This window comes from Diuraphis noxia, unplaced genomic scaffold, assembly GCF_037042655.1.
Source record: "Diuraphis noxia isolate RWA-SAM2 unplaced genomic scaffold, SU_Dnox_SAM2 contig0005, whole genome shotgun sequence".
In the NCBI taxonomy this organism is placed as follows: Eukaryota; Metazoa; Arthropoda; class Insecta; order Hemiptera; family Aphididae; genus Diuraphis; species Diuraphis noxia.
The window spans coordinates 14,386,088-14,403,519 of NW_028301715.1; the positions used below are offsets into that span (position 1 = coordinate 14,386,088).

General features: G+C 34.4%; 1 protein-coding gene across 2 annotated transcripts in view; it reads left to right on the forward strand.

The window, feature by feature from the left end:
* The window catches only part of brat (tripartite motif-containing protein brain tumor), an 80,331-nt gene that overhangs the window by 23,361 nt on the left and 39,538 nt on the right, over nucleotides 1–17,432 (forward strand). Inside the window, exon 1 of one of the 2 annotated variants that reach the window (XM_015524981.2) lies at nucleotides 4,835–5,519. The exons of the other annotated variant lie outside the window; for it this stretch is intronic. The gene's annotated coding sequence lies outside the window, so the exon portion shown is untranslated. Of the gene's footprint in view, nucleotides 1–4,834; nucleotides 5,520–17,432 lie in introns of those variants that run through there. 2 annotated transcript variants of the gene reach the window in all.

Genomic DNA, 17,432 nt, shown 5'->3' on the forward strand with positions numbered 1-17,432 from the left:
ATGGGACAGGGACACTAAAAATGTTTCACACATACACACTATACGGATGACAATATGATGTCGGTAATGAGAATAATTATACCGTAACCGCGTTTTATGTAACGAAAAAAAATACTAGGTAGGTATACGGTAATTATTTGAATAGAAAATAATAAATTATATTATTATAATCATTATGTTTACAGTAAATCGACGTTACAAAATTTAACACGTAACTCGAACCATACTGTGAAGTAAAAACTGAACGATAAAACACGACAGATAAATAAATCGATACGTATACCTAATACCTATACGGCACCTTCGTCAAACTGTAATAATAATATGATATGGTCAACAGGCAGAGCAGGGGCAGAGTGGGAAAATTCAAATTCATAATTCGTTAAGGTCATCATCACTGATACGACTTAGAGGGCGAGGAGATTTTGACCGCCCAAAAATTATTTATACTTTCTAAAAAAAAACTGGTTTTCATTCTTTGTACCTTATAAATTAGAGTAAAATGAAAAAAAATATTTAATCCGAGAACATATTAAAACGTTATGAACTTATGTGAACGATATGGCGATATTCAAATTGAATGAAATTGTAAAATAATTTGGTTTTTTGTCACTCATTTGTTATCATTAAGATCGTTACTAAAATGCAATCAAAATAAACACTTGTATAATGAAGATATCGTCTTATCATGACTTAAGTAGCCAATATAAATGCAATGCTATTCGTTTTTTGTTATTATATTTTTAGTTACCGTTAACTACACTCTTGTTCTGAAATTTAATTTTTTTTTTATATAAATTAATGATGATTGTAGAATTAAGGTATTATAAGCACAATGTTCACGCAGTTACCAGCACCTAATAAACGTGTATAGGTTTTCAACATTGGTATAAGACCATTAAGACCTAAAAGTATAAAATGTCCATTTCTCCTGTTTCTTGTTAGTGCAATGATTTAAAATAATAAAATAAGATACAAATTATTCAACAGTTCCAATTACGACTATTTATATAGTCTAGTAGACTATATTATAGTTTATAATGTCAACTAATAAAATATTATAATTCAGAGTAGTATTTTTCAAATATGTCTTATTAAGAGTCTAATTTTATATTATAGGAAAAATTTTAGAAAAATTCAAAATGCATATTATCATAAATTATTCTAAAGGCTAAAATCATATTCATTGAGAAATGTTTGAAATGCATTTGGTTTTAATTATTAATCAGTCTCTACACGCATGTGCATAATATAATACATCTAATCATACAAATTATACATAAAATTAATTTAATTAATTAAAATATGTTTTAATAAGCGTAAATTCAAGAAGTTGGTTGAAATATACTCTTCTGCCAATTAAAAACTAATGGAATATTCAAATTAAACATGAATATTTGAATGACAAATTTGTAATATTCAAAAGCGTAAACTACGTCTCAATTATTATACAATATGCCAATTATCCATAATAAGTTAATATATTTAATTTGTACACGTTATATAATGTGTAATGAGTGATTATGAAATTGATCAGGACTCGGGAAGAATTTTGTTTGTCTTGTGCCGAGAAAAAAATTAGACGTACAGGAACAAAACACGGGAATTTTGTAAATTATACATCTTTGTCCTTTGACAGCATGATTTGAGTAAAATGTATTTTAATTTCAAGTAAAGTGTTAATGAATACGTAATTTTTAGCACATATTTAACGTAAACTTACCTACAAAAATACAAAAATGTTGATATTTTTGGTGTACTTTTCTGAAACACGATTGTTGTTTTTAATACCGTATAAATACGTTTTTTAAATACATAATTGTATTGAAAATTAAATTATTATTTATTATGATCAACTATCAATATTTTCGACCCTGTGAAGTGACAAAAAAATCAAATTCAAAGCCCTGTATAATTGGCCTTATATAGATTTTAAAAATAATAAATATTTAGGTCATGAATGTCCATTATTTGACAAACAATTCACCGCATAATAATATTATGTATTATAAGGCCATCACTGTATGTTTTCGCCTGCTGACAGGAACCGTGACCCATCACAGGTTGCTTAAATAATATCGAGTGCTTTTTTTTCATTTAAAAAACGTATGGAAAAAAGTAACATTAATATTTCAGGGTACATAGGTTGAATAGAAAATTGGTAGATGGTGAAAACTATATATAAGCAATCACATTTTTTCCTTTTAAAATGTATGAACGATCGCAGACAACTGTAAAATTTGAAAGATCGATTGCAATACTGTCCATAAAATAAAATTATTACCATCATTGTCTATTGCGTGTCATCGAATATATTACGTGTCTGCTTTTTAAGTGCGTCTTATGTATATGCGATATAAACGATGTGCATACATACATGAGAGTATTCACTTAAATAGCTAAATAATCGTTAGAAGTACTATTTTCGTTCTTTATTGTTTTGTCACTTGTTGATTGTATTGTGAGAACACCTCAATTATTAATGTATATTTTGTTATTCGTGCGCAATATATAATATCATATATACATATTATATACAGTGACGTGACTTTATATATTATATACATGTCTGTGACACTATATCTATGTAGGTATATGCGTGTGTCTGTATATAATAGCTGAGCAATTATAACAATGTTCAAGATATAAACAATTTATACGGCAATTTAGGCTCGGGTTTGCACTGCCATTAGTTTTCTATTCACAACTTCAACACGTTTCAATAAATCTACCACGCTGCGACGACGGTGAGGGATTATATAGTGATTAATCGTGAAGCTACAGAAGTTGAAAAAAAATAAATATTATGCGCGCACTATTGTAGCTCTTCAGCTGTCATGATGGCTCGCAGCTAAACGATGCGGTTATTGATAACTCGGAGCACGTAAAAGTATAATACACTATTATTTAATCGCACACATTGTCAAATCGAATTCAATATAACCATAAGCATAAGCATAATATACGCGACATTTATAAATTGTTGTTCAATTTCAAACGAACGGCGTCGGTAACAGATCTCCGCGGTATATACATCGCAGGCTGCAGCTTGTTTAATATTATGTATAACAGACAATATTATGATACAAAAATTGTGTCCGTTTTGTAAGTACTATTATAAGGCACAAAATATATGTAATAGCATTATGCATAAACTGTACAATGCGTATATAGGCCGTAATCAGAGCACCGACGACGCATGTTCAAAATTATTGTCGCCTCGCATCCGACCCGCGTTTAAATCCCCAAGTCGACCAACAGCGTAGTTGCCACTTTTTATTTTATATTACGTGTTTAAACATAATATAGTACAGTGTTTTATTTTTCTACAACCGTCGAGACCTATTAATTATTATACACAGCTGACGCAACCGGCGTAGGTATATTAAATTAAAGTATAATATTATGTTTAGTTTATACATCTTATACATACATATTATATGGGTAGCGCGTGCAACAAAGATTTATCGTACAACTAAGAAATGTCTTAACTATAAAATCCGAAAAACAACCTCTGATCGTTGTAATTTGTAGCCACACAGTATATTGTGCATATTATACGTTGTGCGCTCGTATCTATATTAAACGTATTTACATACATAATATTACGTATATATTCTAATCGTAGATTAAATTTAAGACTGAATCTATAATTTATTATAAATAAATATAATTCATGAATATATTGTTCACTTATTTTATTATTTTGTTTATAATATAATATTTTAATATTTTATAAATACTAATTAATAATTATTATCTAATGTTTTATATCATTTTAAGAATTTAGATGATTAAATACATAAATAGGAATTTATTTTGAAAGAATTATTATGTGTTATATAATGTTGGTTATATTTATTAGTTTAGCTATATAGTGGGGGGTGTGGGGGGCTTCGCCCCCCACGAGTCACTGATCAACATATATTGAAAACCCTTACCGAACTAAAATCCTGCGTACGCCACTGCGTGTTAATATATGATGCGCGACGAAAACTGGCAACAACATACATACAACTCTTTTGGGAAAAATTACCTAAACGTCCGACGACGACCGTGCAACACTTTTTTAGGACCAGAACACGGTATGCGGTACATACATATATGTATACCTCGGATGGCGGAAGTACATCAAACACAAAAGTATATAATATCTCTTCCACCGTCGACCCCGTGCACACTACGCTTGATATGATCGTACATATACGTATATATGTATGGGGCATATGGGAAGAGTGAGTTGTAGTTAGTCTATCCGTCGCGTTGCAGGGGAAATAACGAAGAAAACTAAAATACAAATATATGCGAAAAAAGTGTAAAGCACGGTGATAACCGTTGGCGGTCGGGTGTGTGCGAGTGACGAGGGTGAGACGGCGGCGATAAGGGGATGGTTTCGCGTATCGACCGCGCGCGCACCCCTAACCAGTCGTGGGGCGGCGGTGTTCCCCCGGCGCGACGGCTTGCCGCCCTACCGCCACCGCCGCCTCCGCGTGTCCCTGTCAATCGCGCGCGCGATCGTTCCACCCCACCGCCGCAGCAGCCGCCGCCGCCGCCACCCTCGCCCAAAGCACCCTTTAGGGGAGAGCGCCGCCACCGCTGCACAGGGGTGGTTGGCCGGCCACCGTACCGTGGCCGGCTGGTGCGGCGGTGGCAACGGGAGGGATCCTCGAAATCGGGTATTATATTTTTCCCGCCCCACGTCGTCGTCGTCGTAAGGGCGGGCGGGTAACGCGTGGACGGACTCTTCCTCTCCGCGAAGTGGAAAAGGGGTGGCAGCGGCAGCGGCGGTGGCAGGGACCCCGTCGGATAAAACAACGCCGCCGGCAAGCAGTTGTCGTGTGCGCTCACGCCGATTTAGTCGTTCCCAACGCGAGACACCGACCGCGCGTCAGAAAGTTGCACACACAACGTTCGTCCAAATAAATAAATATTGTTACTGTTCTATACGTGCGCACAGACTTTGTCCAGACAACAACTCCACAATAACAATCGTGCAGTATATTATAGTCGTCGCGAGTGCGTTGATTCCGGCTCGTACGTAGGTACACAAAAACGAATTATTCCGCGGTACTTAAAATATGTTATTATAAATTATCGTAATATATATATAATATAAAACGTTATTATTATTATTATTATTATTTAATTGTTTATATTATTTTTTCAACCGATTCTAGTCCCTTGTGATCCCCGTACGAATTAACACTATATATATAGTATAATATACTTTTATTGTTGTCGCTGTTGTTATTGTTGTTTTAAACAAAAGAGTTTTTTTTTTGTTTTTCATCGACCGGTGTCCGTGTTAACGTAATCGTCAAGAAGATATTATTATTATTATTATTATTATTACCGACGTGCACAATATCGTCGGAATACCGTGGTCACGACAAGCGCATTTTTAAACAATATCCGTTTCGCGGGAGCGTGTCCCGTCGGCAGCAGTGAATTACGGATAACACACCGTTGTTTTCCAGTCGGTTTCTCAGCGTCACTCCGTTTCCTTTTGATGAGTCAAGGTGAGTGATGAAAACACAACATTATTTAATCGTAATCATAACAATAATAACAACACCTGTTCGATGTCGTACCTACGCGGTGGGGGAGTCGTGTGTGTGTGCGTGTAGCCGTTGCTGCTGCTGCTGCTGCCGCTGTTGCTGTCGCTGCAACGCGCTCGACGGCCGGCCGGCATAGTCCCCCCCACCCCGCGCGCGTCACGACTCCGCCACCACCACCACTGCAGCGACGCATTCTTCAAAGCAGCGTTCTCCTCCGTACTTGAAACAAAAGAACGGATAGGGACCGAGTGTCAACGACCCACGGTCCTCGGACGTAATTTTTATTTATTTATTTTTTCTACGATCCGAGTTTTTTATCTGCTTACATTATGTGTGTGTGTGTGTGTGTGTGTGTGTGTGCACATATAATATATATATGTGTAATATATGCGATATCGTCGCTCCGCATTCGCGTAGTACGCGTGTGGTATCCGGCGGGATTTATTATCGCAGACCGGAATTAATAAATTGTTATTAATTAATCATAAGGTCATTTTAATGACATCGTATACGAAATATTATAATATAGATTCAAAAATTACGACCGTAGTATAATATAATATTATTATTCTTGTTATATGCGTATAATGTATTTCGGTAGCATATACGGCGGGAGTTCAATTCGAAAAGTTATACAAGTGGTTGCCCGAAACCTGCGTGCCATAGCGTTACATAATATTAATATTATGATATATACCGTGAATTTTATATATTATGCCCCGCAAACGTGATTGTACGATCTTGTGTTCAAAAAAATAAAAATAAAACATGTACGTTTAAATATAAGTCGGCAATTTATATTGTTGTTTTCCTTAAAGCGGCAATCGTTGTTTGATGTAAAACTAACAAATAGCGATCAAGTAGCAATAATGATGCCAAAGTGCAATAATTTAATTATTATTTTCTACGAATTATTAATTTCATTGAATGTTGTACGAGCACAATATTTTTTTATTTTTTTTAATTAGATATTTACTATTATTACTCGTATTACGACACAAGACAATATTTTTCAACTAACGTATATTGTAGTTTGTGACGTTAGAAAAAAATTGTGTGGACTTCAAGTGTCTACCTATTGGACTAACTAGTGTGCTAGAAACCTTCGTAGCCCGTTCGTTCATACGACATTTAATCTTTATAAAATATGTCAAAACACAAAATGTTCAATTATGACGAGAAAATAATTTTCTGCTCGCGACCCTTTTTAGTCGAATCTTCACATTTATTGTTTACACACTATTTTATGGCAAAGGCAAAAATTTCGATGTAGGAATAAAAATGCGTATAAGACACACTAATTATATGAATAATATCTAACTAAATACACCACGGTGAGCTTGTGGTTCACGTCAAACGCCAAAGGTGACAACAATACAGAAATTAATATTTTAAATTTTAGATTCATAATTTTTCATTTTATGGATCAATTGATATGATGCGTTGCTACTTATTCGAACGCGACGATATAATATATATTATATTTATCAAACTATTTTAAAATAATGATGTATAGACTTTACTTTTTAAATATTTATTTCATTAGCGATTTGATGGGCTATCCGACGATTATGATTATGATATATTTTTGGTCAGATTTAAGTACACCACGTTTTTAGTGCGGCGCGCAAATGCAACATGATAATATACAATATTTACGGTACAACAATGTGGTTAAAATAATAACACTAAAATAATATCAATGGTGCTGTGTCCCGCCACAGCATGTGCTACCTACTCTCGAAGTGATGGCGTCAACCGGTATAGGTCTGTCGTCTGTATATGGTGAGCAATTCGTTTGTAATATTATTTTAATGATTTGTGGTTTTCGTGATGATTATAATATGATTCATGCGCCGCCGCCGCCGCCGCCGTCGTACGTGTATGAAAGTTCTACAAAGTTGTGTACAGCGCGTACACTCATAACTAGCGCTTGGAAGTTGTAGGAGCTAAAAAGGTAAAATATGCATGCAAATATGCACGAAAAAATTGCAAAATATGCATTAAAATTGTTAAATATGCAAAAATATTATTCTGAATTCCAAAAATATACGCACTTCACCTACTAACAATACGACGTTTAAAACGAAACTGTCACTGACCACTGTCAAACATCAATCGTGTACAATCAACAGTAACGATAAACGAGGTGTATAGAATTAATGAAATATTCACTTTTTAGCTAAAATTGGCAAAATATGCATTTTCAATTTTCAATTTTTTAACTCGCAATTGTATATTTCAAATTTCTAGCTATAGGTCTGCTATAAATTGAGATCATACAGAACAATATGCAATTCCTACAACTTCCGAGCGCCCTACTCATAACAATAACATCGTACTGATATTATAAAAATATAATCGCATGACTGCTCGATCGAGCCGGCTGGCGGCTAAACCACCATAACTCCCGTCAAAATATTATACTAGGTATACGATTATGCACGCAGCGTGTACTGCAGGATACAGTGCGTAGTATACATAATATACAGTGTACCCCAATTAGCGACAAACGATAATATTATAAAATACACGACAGGACGAAAACGTTCTGCGTGCCGTATATAAATAATATATAATACAAATTACCTATGTATATGCACAAGATCGACGGACTGCAGAAATCCGGAGAAACGCGACTTGAGATATTATTGTTATTATTACCGTGATGGCGTGATCCGATATGATGAGTGTGCAGAGTCGGTTACGATATTATATCTATATAGTACTAACTACCAATAGACAATACCAATTCATTATCGTGCATTATCGACAGCGCACCACGAATGAATGCATCGGCTGAATATTGCATAATAATTTATGTTATATATCGTTATATTATTATTATGCGCTCGCGAAACACCGCCGCCGCCGACGGACACGTTCAAGTAATACACTATAATACAAAACAAGCACTTCACGTTTATCATAATAAAATACCTAATAATATTATTTTATGGCTGTGTGATTTATTACGATGTATGGTTTAATAATTAATTATTGTTATTAAAAGTCTGACGTCCGTCATTGTTTCACAGCGCAGTGCTCGTTTGTCACTCACACTCGGTGGGAACAGTGAAAAAAATAAACAAACAGTCCGTTTCGCGTTTTTTATTCTTCGTCTTATAATACCTACCTGCACGGAAAACGGAATTGAGAAAAAACGACGTCTCAGACACCGAGAAACGTCTCGGATGACGTACGACATTAATCGGCGGTATAATATGACGACGACGACGGCCGTGTTGATAGTCCCTCGTTTTTTATATTCCCGTTGATCGATGACCGCCTTTAGTCGATCTCGCCGCGTGACATTTTTTATACCTACCAAAGGTACCAAATACTTACATATCGGTAACACCGATCCCTACCACGTACATGTTATGCGGTCGCCATAATATAAGCTGGGTAGATTCCTGGCGGTGCGGGTCGGTTGTTATCTACCCCATAGGACGTACCCTGACACCCATTGGACGTAAACTTTATAATATTATGTTAAAAGTTCTACCGTTATGCTGTCTAGAGATTCTAATGATAAACATATAATTACATCATAAATCACGATATTTCAATCGATTGTTTGATGTATATCTTCATTATTGTGTATTTGATGATTGGATGCTTTCTTATTTACGAAAGCTTCAGCAATATACACACATATACAATTTGCAGGAGGGTAGTTGGATTTCGGGTGATTAATAATATTATTTATTATACGATGACTCATCATGCTGAATATTTAAGTGGTATATAAATTTTGAAGAAAAACAAATCAACTATAATGAGTCATATTGTAATATTAATCATCATATTATAATAGTTAAAAAATATTATAACCTTTATACGTTTAGTGCAAGAACACACGCCATATTAAGTAGGCAGACATTAATTTTGTGTTACAATATATATTATTATATTGGTTAAACTTTTGAAAACAAATAAAAATATAAAAGGTTTTTAAGCGATTTAACTCAAAAGTTAAATCCAGATTAATGGTCTCCGAAGGATGTGTACACCGTGTGTCGGTAAATTTCGTGGTGGTGATCTATATCGATGAGTTATTAATAAATAATCGACTTCGGCGCCTGCACAGCGATTGCATTCTAATTATTTGGTATATGCGCGTTCTTGTCTGATGAATCAATAGGGCTCACCCTGTATACCTAATACAGAGGAGGCAGAAATCGCTTATGCTTTTTCGCCATAGTTTTTGTTTATCTCGAGAACCGAACGATTTGTCTCCCGCGAACAATGGAGAAAAAATTCACCAGCCTCATTAGGCGCTCATCGCTGCAGGAAGGACGGACAAAAGACAAATGAGATTGCAAAACCCACAATTATGTCGTCGTGTGCGTGTTTTATGTGTGTAAAAGCGGAGCGCATATGTGACGATGATATAGCCGTCGGATCGATCCGAATACGTTAAAAAAATAAATATTTTTTGTCAAAAACTCCCACCCCCTCCCCTTCTAAACCACCCTCGTAAGTTGTAACGGTCGAGTTGAGATTAATTTTTATTATTATTCATCCGAACGGAAACTCAACGGATTTACTTATAGTCTCGTCAACCAATCGAAATTCGATTTTTATTTTTATTCAAAACGACAGTATATGTTATTCAATATTGTAACATATTATTATGTGCCTATTATGTACAGTGACGACTGCAGCGTAAAAGCAACCAGATAAAAAAATACCAAGCGATACAGAAATACATTTAACGAGACGTTCTGGGATTATTTTTATTCAAAATATCTCGACAACTCCCCAGACTATTTCCTTGCAGTTACGCTCGTAGTATGTGTATTATGCCTACGTCCAAATCAAATATTTTTCGAAAGCCGAGCGCGCCACGACGCGTCCCTTTGAAACCGAACGCCATAGGATCCGCGTGTCAATAGAAGAACCGCTACAGAAGCAGAAAAAAAAAACATAATATCGGAAAGCGAAATTGTTTGCACGCAATGGAATGATAATATTGCATTTCGTTGTAGGTATACGTAAACGGATGAAAAATTTAAAAAAAAAAACGACGGAGATAAAGAACATATAATATTGTGGAAAAAAAATGAAACCATAAATCATATCATATAAATCTCTGTTGCATTATAATATCTGTACTTGAAACCCACTCATTTCTTTCCCATTTCATATCGTCATCACCTGCATATTAACCATCGTACCGGTTGATTCTTGAGTGGTTGGATCAATGATTCGTGTACATACATAATAATAATTTCCGCTCGGCGGCCACGTCGTGTATACGGTTAGGTTAGGTTAATTAGGTTTATTCGAAAAAGATATTACTGACGCGCGAGATCAATCGTGTTCATATTATTATTGTATTTTTTGTACATAATAAAAATATTATTGTCTTGGGCTTAAATATAATTTCGCGATGTCAAGCTTTCTTCATAATTACAACGTGCGATATCGAAATAAGCGAAAAGAACTTAAGATTGATAATATTTCAAACTGATTAAATTTAATCAACCCGGAGCAGGATATTTGAGTTTTTTTTTATTTACAATTTATCGTATATTTTACCTATGCAATTTTATAATAATAAAAAAATGTGAACTTCTTTCAATATTAGAGATAATCCAAGGTGCAGGCAAGGAAAATATTCATTTTCATTTGCATAATATTTGTAAATTGTGAGAAAAAATGGTAAGGTAAAATGTAAATTGTTTATTATCATTGTAATTTAATTTTTGATATTTGCCTTTACAAATGTTTTAATATGATTCGCGAATAATAAAAAAAAATTAATTAGCATTTGCATACATATTTTGTGAATTAATTGTGATGTTTATAAATTATTTTTGCACAAGAAAATTTATATTTATTGATTTTGAGAGAATACACCTAATGTGAATAATTTGTATTTTTTTTTCTTGGATAGTATATTTACACTATATTTAACTTTTTTGAACCTTTTTTTTTTCAGTTTGAAACCAACGGCGCCGCGGGAACTGCTTTCGCAATACTTCCGCGACGCCATTTTTTTGAACCTAAAATTCCAAACTGTAACTTTATGAAAAATTAAAACATCAAGTTATTAGGTACATTATATTGTATTGTTAGTATAATATTCAAATAAATTGTTTAATTAATTAATTAATCATTCATTTTGAGGTGTAGAGGTTTTTAATAGAATTCACTTAGATCTATTTTCGTTTGCTTATTCCTCGAAACCTATGTAATTAATTCGTGACAAATCGCGTGCAGCATTCGGATTTATAGGTACACAACGGTAAAATCCCATATTAATGCTCGATTCCCGGTGTAAACACTCTGATTACGGTATAATTATTCAGGTATAGCGATAGTAATAATATGCTAATGGCACTAAGTCGATATTATTATTGGGGGGAGTGTCATTGCGGTATCATTTGTGTATTGGAGAAACGCAGCAAATGAAACCACGTTTGGTATCTCGTCGTCATATAAACACGAGTCGAATAATATGCGGTTTCGTGTTTGATGGATTTTAATCAATCATAATAACGATTAATATTATTGTTGAACTCGCATAACCGGAGCTGCGTTTAGATTTAAAAAATAATAATAATGTATTATTATAATTTTCGGTATTTCGATTTCACGAAGGTATTGTTCAAAAGTAGGTATACCATACGGATGTATTATATTAACGTCGGACGGTAATAACACGCATAACATCGTAATAATAATAATAAATAATATCTATGAAAAGGGTGGTTGTTGTTGTACCAACACACAAACCCAAAATAAAAGGCGTTCCGCGAGATTTGTGCAAACACCAACGGCGGCGCGTCGTCGGCTTTGTTGGTATTATTTCGTTCACTCGCCCTATGTTTCAATTATTAACAATATTGTGTATTCATTATAACCAAAAGAACACAAAAAACCTGCGCCGGTAACCCACACTTACCAGCGACAACCGCGTCGCGGGTCGAGTGGATTATATACAATATCATTGAATATAATATTGTATATTGTTAAACACGTGGGCTAGGTATATGGTATATCGGATGCGGTTACCCGTGCACGATTGTTGAGGTCTCGGTGATAATATTTTTCTGGTGAAAATAATACGACGACGACGACGACGTTGACAATAGGGATGTGGACCACACCGGTTCTCCGAATCGTGCGGTTCAACTGATTTCTGGGATATAAGCAGGCACACGTATAGCAATCGAATATTATTTTTATTATATTCAAAACGCACAACGTTTTCAATATCGCGATCTCTTCGATTCCCGAAAATCCCCGCCGCCGCTGTTGAGTACTGTTTTTCAGAATTTGATGTACGATAACATAATGTGTCACAAACAACTATAATAGGTACTACGAAATGCGTCTATTAATATTTTTAAAAATTTTTGGAATCGAGAAATTATCGACAAGTACTACATTTTGATATTATGTTTTTCGGAATTATTTTACAACATAAATTCGGTATTTTTATATTATTCTAATTTATCCTAAAACTTATAATTAGAATCGGTAGTCGCCAGTCGGTAATTGGTTTACTCGGATAATTGGATTTTCGAACAATATGCATATCCCCAGAGTGGTTTACTTGCAAGGCTGTGCATTCCCAATTCCCATCATGACTGACGATTTTTGTTGTTGTATTTGATGATTGACGCCATTTTTAACTCAAAACACAACGTTTTGATGGTCGGTTGTCTTTTTCAATGGGTAATAAAAGCGATATTTCAAAAACATATGAATTATTGTACATTGCGATTTGTAAGCAAAAGTAGCACCTTTTAAATCAACTCTTATTAGCTTCTGAATTTTCACGAAAAAAGCGCAGCTAGTCCTTAACTCTTTTTGCATTATGTGTGTTATGTACATTATGTGCATCAGTTTTATTAAAAAAGAAACGATAATTTATTCAATAATTATAATATAAATTTCGTTGCATATGTTGTATAATTTATTTTTAATCCAAAAAGAGTAGCTACCATTAATGGTAAATCGTTTTGCATTAAATCACGCTAAATTCTGAAAAATGACATCACCGCATCTAATAATACTAATACTTATTTAGTAATGCATTTACTGTTATCTGTTATTGCACGGTATGCGCCAAATCAATAATATTGCAACAGTAAATCGCATCGCACGCAACAATATTGTTGTCACGCCTCAAATGTTAACAGATCCGAACGATCATTTACACGTCTGTCCATTGATCGATCGACATCACTTTTGTGTGTCCACCGTCATCATATTATCTTATTCTTTGGCTACAGATTGATGTGAGTTGGGTACGTAATTCTTCTTATTCACAGATCAAACCGAGCCTAAGCGGTATTTTGTATCGGTTTACGTGCATTCGAATATTTCGTCATTTCGCCAGAATTCGACTTGGCAGTGGTCCATCTCCGTCTTGACGATTTGTTGTTGTTTTTTTTTTCGGGCTCGGCGTGGTTAACACTACGCTATTTCAGAGAAAAAAATAATAATAATAATAAATAATATTTACCGGCACGGTCGGAATCATTTCCGGGACGAGAGATTTCCGGCCATCTATATACGCCGCGGCAGCTCGAAATAATACAAAAGCACAATGTTTTTATTATTTTTATTGGCATCGAATCTCGGACGAAAACGATCGCGACAAATGTACGAACGACAATAGTATTATACTAGTCGAAATGAAGTCTCTTTGTCTCGCACGACAATATTATTTCACTGCAGAAGTCTCCCGTAGGTATTATTATAAAAATAGCTCAATTTCTTTTTTTTTGTGTCGGGGTGAGGAATTATTCAGAACAGAATCAAGTTCCCTATAATATTAATTTGATTTATAAAAAAATGTCGGGTAGAGCCATTACCCTCACACCAATAGCGGAACAATTATCGACAATGATCGAAACAATTACTGTCGATTGTTACTTACAATATTATATTGTATTATAATAATATGTACTAATTTCTGTAATTTGTTTACCATTATAGGTACAAACTATTATTCAAATCCTTAAAAATCTTTAAAAGAAATCTAGCAGTTGACAAACAAGCACACATACGTAGATATATAAAATAAATAAGGTATACTTCCTTGTGAAGTTAAAATAATATATTTTATAGTCAAATTATTCTCTCACCACATGACCACATTTTCCACTGAAAAAACAACAATTATAATCGTCAATGTTTATTACATCTCCTATCAGAAATACTAAACCAGAACACAAAATTTTAAATAAATGTATATGTTTTTTTTTGTTTCCAATGATTGCTATTGGTTTTTATTAATTTCAAAATAATTGTATAAAAATCTATTTTACTTAAACTCGATGAAGACTAAACTGAGTGGAAATTGAAATATTTTTAGAGGGTTCAAGCCCCCCCCCCCCCGCCCCAAGCCTCACTACTTGAGCCATGTGTAAAAGTCTGCGGAAGCGCACGTGAAATAATAATATTGTAATCTTCGATATACAATTTGATGCGTGGCGTAGGTATGACCTAAGACAAGATATTTTTAGAACACCCCCAGACGCCGTCCACTTAAAAATAAAAACCGATAATTCACCTTTGACACGCTACTCCGTATAATAATATATAACCTCGGCGGAACTTTAGCAGTAGTTTGCATAATATTATCATTAGCCGAGCAAGGTCGTAGATACTTATTTCGGGAGTCCAAAACATGTATTTATTTTTTATGATTTTACTTTTTATTCGATGCTGAACAGAACTTTTGACACTTGTCCTTAAAATAATATGACAAACGAATATTTATTATTTTTTTTTAAATAAAATTCGAAGACAATTTCAGATAGACTTCAATTTAGCGCGTCCGTTCGGCATTCGTTAGGCTTGGAGGTACGAACTGCGAACGTTTACCAACACTCGCTCGACTTTTCCTACACGTATTTCATGTACAGATTTTACACTGCATCAACGCGTTTCCAAACGAGTTTATCTCTTCGAAACTTGTAACAATGCATGTGGTTCGTTTGTCTGTGACACTCGAAATGTGACCGAGGTACCTAGTGCAGTCAGTATCAATGTGTATGTTATATATATATATATATATAGGTATAATTTGTATGTCGTTTATCCGCGTGTGTGGTATAAGGTCTACGGTATCGGGTATATACATATATTTAGGTACACGTATATATCATATTATGTAAAGTCGCAGGTAGACGGACGGCGGCGTGTTGTTTCGCTTCTCACTCCCATGCGCACGAACGGCCCGTGATTCGCCGAGTGAGAGAGGAACGAGTGAGCAAGTGAGAAATAAACGGGGTACATAAATTAACCAGGACGAACGTGCAGACATTGTACCTATATGATATGATGGGTAATATGTGCGCATGCCACTGCGGCAGTTTAAGCGTAGTATATAGACGCCGTTGTGCAATCAAGTCGAAAAATCCTATTGAATCAAGGTCGGTGAAGGGGTGGACGAGACGCCTCCATGAGAAAGTAAAGATTTCGGTTCCCATTGTCGTCGGTCTCTGAGGTCGAACGAAATCGAGAAAAAAAATTGTGCACCTCATCGTTCCTGGTCGACCCTGTAGGAAGGGCACTGCTGCGCAAATGCCAGTACAACTATACGTAATATTAAGCATATATATATATATATATATGTAAGTGACTTTATTTTTCTGTACTTTATGTCTTTATGTTATTATTACGTGGTGTGTACACAGTTGTAAATTGTACGTTGTTTTGGTCGGTGAAAAACGAGTAACGACTGAAATGTCGGCAGATTGTTTGCACAATAATAATAATAATTGTGACTTATCAAAATATCATAATAATAATAATATTATTGTTGTGTTGTGCTAGCGTATGACTGTGTCATTATTATTATTACTATACTAATAATTAATATACTGCACCTATATATATATACAAATACCTTATACGAGTGTTGGGTATTATCTTATCCGCTATTCAGAGGATATAATAATAACCCAAGACTTTTTTATATGCGAATCTGTAAATGTTCCTAGTATAGGCATGTATATACGTATAATATAGAAATACGGCACTTAAACTGTACACAAACTCACTCTTATGTCTCTCGTTCTATACAGATCCAAAAGAATTAAAATTCATGCTCGCACTATATTATGGCAGCTGCGGGGTGCGGGCACACAGCTATAATATCATATATATGTATTATTATAGTCGACTTAGTCGAGAGTGTGTTGTACAGTTGACATTTTTTGTGATGGCTGCAGTTGTATCTCCTTGACAATATTTTTCGACGTGTTGTTTACCCACAGTTTCGATGTAATAGTATATGTACCTATTCATAGGTGGATACACGTTAAATTATTATATTATAATATTCACCATTCTGTAATAGTCGAGCTGTCATAGTTGTATACTAATAGCTAATAAAAAAAAAAAAAAAAAAAAAAAATATTCACCATTTTAATGGCCGTCGTTATTCTAGCAGTTATACTTCATTAGGTCAGTCGTCTTCCAGGTGCCCTACTCGTATAAGAATTTAATCATAACGAAATAATATCCACACTGAACCAATTCAATTTTCTTTTGTACTCTATTATTGTATCTATTTATAACTTTTTGATATTGTGTATCAGTTAAAATTAAAAAATTCAATAAGAATTTTACGTGTTGACACCACATATAGTATGTATTACAGCGTTTATTTTAATAATGACCTAAGGGACTATGAGAGGGTACTATATGATGTATTATGGTGTCCTTTCTCAGCTCGTTGCCTAGAAAAAAAATCCACGCTCGTCAAGGGTGAAATTAATTTTGTTTTATGAAAATAATCTAATTACTTTAATAATACTTTACACATTACAATACGCACATAAAAAGTGCATAATATCTTCCCATGAGAAATATTTAATTGCTGAACCACTGAACGTAAAC